The following is a 6,527-nucleotide window of genomic DNA, read 5'->3' on the forward strand; positions in this document are numbered from 1 at the left end:
AGTTTGTTCAAACTTAATAGTCAAGTGATCTGATTAAATCAAAAGTTATTTGAAAGAAAATCGCTTTTCTGATCAAAAATCGTTATCGTGTATGCTCATCAAACGGCAGCTACGGGAATCTCTACTTACATGTACATGTCAATAAATAAATATATGCATTTGCATTTATTAATAGCAATATATATGCGAAAAATTGTTGGCTTTCTTTTTACGTCTCCCTAGGTCAAGTAACTATGAAGTGCTTGCAGCTAACTTTTGCGATTTGAATACCCGCTTGCATCGAATGCTAACGTTAGCTAACCTCTCTATTTCAGATCTAAATTGTTTAATTAAGGAATGATTGCGTAGTCCGAATCACTTTTAAACGTAAAATTGAAACACTATTGGCAACAATACGTTTCAAAATATGATAACTTAACACTTTCTAAAACGTTGATTTATAATTTACTGGACCTGCTGACACAATTCAAACAATTCAAACATTAACAAGATCAACAGTTTTCATGTATATTGTTATGCGATGAATTGCGATCGGAACATATCCGAAGATGTTGCGTTCATCGATTGATAAACGCAATTGCCGAAAGGCAGTCATTTAAGGAATGGAAGTTGAGGTGTAAATATATAAATATAGACCCATGCTTAACGTCACTCCCTGTCCCTGATACCAAAGCACACATATCGCCTTTGGTCTTAAGGGTAGTAACCTTTTACCTTAATGCAAAACGTGTCGAAAAAACTGGTGAACTCATCTTGAACGCATTAAATATAATGAAGACTATGGAACGCTACGACGGTCGTATGTTTGACATCGCATTCTATTATGTCGAACTGACATGTGATTATGTCGAACTGACATGTGATAATGTCGAACTGGCATGTAATTATGTCTAACCGCCATGTGATTATGTCAAACTGACATGTAATTATGTCTAACCGCCATCGCATTCACCCGGCACTGCGGGACCACCTGAAAGGTCAAAACACGGCGCATTTCCCCGGCTTTCCCCGGTATACCCCCGGACCTGGGGGGGGGGGCGTGGTTACAATTGACTGGTGCATAATACGGTCAATATAACAACAAGTTCATTTGGCAATTTAACATATATTGTGGACAAAAAGGCATGTGCTTTGCACATTATAACACGCTCATTTGACAATTATATTTGTATACGTGTTATAAGAGAAGAAAATTATATGTACACCTACATGTAAGTATAGCCTCCCTCGACTTAATGCACTCTTCTTGTCTTGCTGTTTAAAATATTTCTCATTCAAGAACGAACATCTAAAATAACTCAAAATAATAACATCCTTTCAATATTGATTAGGACCATCGCGATACTACACCTCGTCTCAAATATTGCCCAAGAAAAAAGCGACATTTGTTGTTACAATTTTTATAATTATTTTTCAATTTTGTAGTACTTTGCATAAGAATAATATTATAAACTTTAGAAATTCAATAAAAATAAATTTGAGAGATTTGACATTTACTTCGGTGTTTCTTTTTTTTTAATACGTTTGTCTGGAGAAAAATGCGGCACAAATTATTGTACAAAACATATCACTGCGGGGAATCCACGTGACCAAATGGTAGGTTTCAGTGCAAGATGGCGTCACCAAAACGCTAGACTCGAGCCGAAAATCAAGGTAATACATATAATTATAATAGTTTCTTTAATTTTTAACATAGCCTATCATATGCCCACCTACTTAGTTTGTATTAGCATATCCATGTTTTCCTTGAAACTTTAACCGTTCTCGAGAACACTTCGGCTATGTTTCCAAAATGTACGAAATCCGACTGGTAGGTTACAGTTCCATTTATCATTTTGGCTCGGATTTAGCGGAAAATGATGTTATAATTTGGGAAAATCGCATAAAACACTTAAGTTTTGTTTAAACATAACAGGCACATGCATTTAGGAACGAATATTTTAATGATTTTAAAAGATATGAGGACGAAAAGAAAATGATAGGTTGCAGCTCCGATTTTTGAAGAGATAGGTTGCAGTTCCATATTTAGGTTGCCGTCTGGACTGCAGATTCTTTGACTTAGTTTTAGTGTTCAAGCCAAACATATAGGTTCCCATCAAACTCAACTGATATTTTTCTATACCATTGTTCGTTTTACATAGTTATAACATAATCTAAAATTATAAAATCATTGAAAATCACATCGAGACTGCTGTTTTTATACTTTTGATTTTTCTGCTTACAAATTTATAAGGTTACCATCATTAATGATTTGTTTTCTGTGACAAATTGATGTATTACACGTTTAGAGTTGAATTGTTAAACCATTATCTGTGATAAAATCTGCACACTAGTATACTTTTATTGTATTACGTGTAAATCGATGTTTTGCAATTTTCGATATATCATATGGAATGCATTTTTATCTTTTAGACCAATGACACGAATAAGAGAGTCTTTCCCTTCATCAACCTAAACGAAATGAATGCAGGATATCTAAACAGCCAACCAAAAAAAATGGCAGCGATACAACAAAACAAAAGAAGTGTTCAGTGAGCATTCGTTTGATCACAAGGTGAGGTCAAGACTGGCCTCACGCAGAAAGAAAGCGACAGCACCCACAGACAGAAATGCAATACAAAGGGAAACTTTAGGTGTACGTTGGGAAAAGGCTAGATGAAATTTGTCGAAACAGGTTCCAACAAAGATCATCGGAAAAGACTCATGTGCCATTCTCATAACAAAAAAACACGACAAATATATCCATTTTCACTGTAAATATCATAGTAAAAAGTTCATGTTATGCTGATGCCGTTCTTACATTTGATATTTTAGCTTTAATATATATATGTGTGTGTGTTGTAATATTATATATTGAACCTAGTCAAAGTGTCATTCCCAAACAAGTACATCTGGAAACGTGTCTGCAAAACAGCTGTCTACAACCACGAAGTGAATGCATGGAAAGCGAGAATGGACATAAGCTCTGACTTTGATCTGTTTAAACAGATCTATCCGCATCTGTGCCTATCAAGTGTGTGGTCCGTCGCGAGAGCTCGTCCCGAGAGCCTCTCCCTCTCGCTGCCAGCGTCCCCCAGACCAGCCGATTGATTGCCGTTTATGCCATCGACAATGCAGCCATGAGCTCGAGCACTTGATGTTCGAGTGTTGCTCAAATAACAATAGCTATTCGCGACATTTATTCCTGGTGGCGATTAAAAGTTTGAGTGGACCGATGTATGACTTACTTAGTACGATATCGAGACAGTCCTTCATTATATACACACTTGGCAAAATCGACGAACATTTGATAAAGGTACTCGATGTACAATTATACCCGGACTTCCTTATCAACTGTGCTAAATTATACAATGATGTGTTAAACTAAGACGCATTTAGATGCGTGCACTTCACCAATGACAATGCCACTAGACAAAATGAGCTAATCCTTAAACAGCTATTTCTATTTCGCTTTCGAAGAAATATTGCTTAAATTAATAGGAAATAGTCTATTGATTTTAGCCGATGCATTATCATTGTTCTTTATCGTTTGTAAGATCAGACTTGTATGCAGCGGCTAAATTATAATTTATAAACGAGACCAACTTAATGCGTATAAAACAAACTTGTCGCAATTTATGTTACTGTGACTTTCTTTCATTACTATGTACTATCAAATTTGTATTGTGTTTGTAAATATTCATGCTTATGTATGTATTACCATATACCATGTACATCTCCAGAAAATGGGGAAAATAAAGCTATATATATTTATTACCCAATTACGTTTGAACTTTTAAATCGCTCCTTACATATTACATGTAATACATATTTGGTCACCAGTTCATGTAAGCAGAACTCATGAAAGGCAATGTTTGTCATTTTAGTTAAGTATAACGTTTAACTTTGTTGCTTGCGTTTGAACAATATCAACGAATTAAACTCGACTAGTTTTCAATGTCAACATGCATTTTATATGCAAAAATATTGTTTAATCGCAGGATGATGTGGTTTAAACCTAGCTTATTCCTCCATTGGACCAATTGAGACCACCTTAGTTTAAATGAACAAATACCAAACAAGTGATTGGTATTTTTTGTTTATTAAACCTTGTGTTAACCTAAAGGTAACTTCAACTAAAGAAATCTTTAACACTTGATCAGGATAAAGGTTATAAGTTTCTTCCATGGCCGAGAGTGTAAGATAGGTTCATTCCGTCCCGAGCGTAGGGTGTTTTGCGGAAACGAGGTTTACCCTTTCATACGCGAGCGGCTATGGTAGATGGTTTTTCTCCCACCTCAGTTAAAAATAATTAAGTAAAAATGAGTTTTTTGCTGGAACTCTTTTGTGCATAGTGAAAATAATTGCGTATGGATATGAGATAATTCGTGGTTGTCATGGATATGCGCGCAGTGATTCCGATTAAATCAATAGTAAAATCGGTCTTTAAATAGTCCTAAGGAGAGTGAACCATTATTTCTTGAATGGTGCGTGAAAACTGTTTTATGGTGACATTCGAAGCGAGAAATAATTAACTAGCATTCTAAATATTGCCACAAGACAAGGTTTCCATGATGCTACAGACGACAGTCTTCAACAAGGGAGGTAATTACAATGTGGTGACCATTAAAAAGGAGTTCCATACGGGCATTTTATCTTTGCCCGTGGGCAAGATAAGAATATCTAGCATGGTTAAATTATTGGATGTACTTATCTGAGGTGGTAAAAAAGTTGTATCCATAATACTTCACATAATAATATATCGGCAGTAAATAAATAAAAATGTTAAATATCCTGATATTATATACACGACGTGTATATAATATCAGGATGTTTAACATTTATTTATATATTAAACGTGATATTATTCAATAATCCTATATATATATATATATATATATATATATATATATATATATATATATATATCTTTAATTCATAAAAAAAAAGTTTGTCACATTTCAATTCCTCCATGCTTGTATACAATATCAGTGATACAATCACATTACATAATTTGCAGTCTTGACGACAACCTTTATATGGAACTGCAACCTATCTCTTCAAAAATCGGAGCTGCAACCTATCATTTTCTTTTCGTCCTCATATCTTTTAAAATCATTAAAATATTCGTTGCCAAATGCATATGCCTGTTATGTTTAAACAAAACTTAAGTGTTTTTGCGATTTTCCCAAATTACAACCTCATTTTCTGCTAAATCCGAGCCAAAATGATAAATGGAACTGTAACCTACCAGTCGGATTTCGTACATTTTGGAATCATTGCAGAAGTGTTCTCGAGAACGGTTAAAGTTTCAAGGAAAACATGGATATGCTATTACACACTAGGTAGGTGGACATATGAAAGGCTATGTTAAAAAATAAAGAAACTTTTATAATTATATGTATTGCCTTGATTTTCGGCTCGAGTCGAGCGTTTTGGTGACGCCATCTTGCACTGAAACCTACCATTTGGTCACGTGGATTCCCCGCCTTGCATATGCAACATTTGAGCAAACAAATATCGTGGGGGTTTCTTCTTGGGCATTTTCAAAGACGAGGGGTGGGAACGCGATGGGACTTATACGATTCCGTACAGCATAAATTCTTTCCAGGTGTTTTTAAATGTATATATAACCATTTTCTTATAATGTAGATAATTATATAAATTTTTGTTTTAATTATCGCCGCCTGATACTCAAATGATTATCAAATAGCTTTAGTCTCTTGGTATTTTTTCAACAGCAACATAGCGTCTCTTGACGTGATAAGACGGATATTGACAATACCTCGGTTGGCCATTATTCATCGTGAGCTAGATAAAATAACATGCTAATTAGACATTAAACCATGTCATTTGACAGTTAGACAAACGAACATGCTATTTAGACATCAGATCGTGTCCTTAGACATAATAACATGTCAGTTCGACATACTAATTTTCATTTAGACAGATAATATGTTTGTTAGACATAATAACAAGCTAGACAGACAAAATAACAAATAACAGTTCATTTAGACATAATAACATGTTTGTTATATACAATGTATAATGGAATGTCAGTTAAAAATAAACATAAGATGTCACAACATAAGAGAGTTGAGGCGTTCCATAGAAGATCACGCTCGTGTTTCAATTTCATTTCTTGGCTATACTTAAAGTTTCATGTGTTTTTTCTTCAGACATGTTTTATATTTGCGAACTTCAAAATTAAACCTAATAATCTTGAGTCAACCAGCATCGTCTTGTTCTGTCCATCCATTTTCCATTAATAGCAAACCCTTACTGTTGAAGTAGAAATTTGCGCGTCAAGCTACAGGAATGTTAGTAAAAGTTGTGAAAGAAACAGTATTTTTATAAGTTGAAATATGGAGGTACAGATTAGGTTAAAAAGTAAAAAAAGTTTTGATAGCTCCCTGTGGCGAGACATGTTCAATCTGGCAGATAGCCTGATTGAACTGCTCCAGGGTAGGGCAGGCCACTATGTTGGGTGGGAGGTTGTTCCAATGGAAGACAGCTCTTGGGAGGAAAGAGAATGTGTAGTAGTCGGT

The sequence above is a fragment of the Mya arenaria genome, chromosome 14 (assembly GCF_026914265.1).
Source record: "Mya arenaria isolate MELC-2E11 chromosome 14, ASM2691426v1".
In the NCBI taxonomy this organism is placed as follows: Eukaryota; Metazoa; Mollusca; class Bivalvia; order Myida; family Myidae; genus Mya; species Mya arenaria.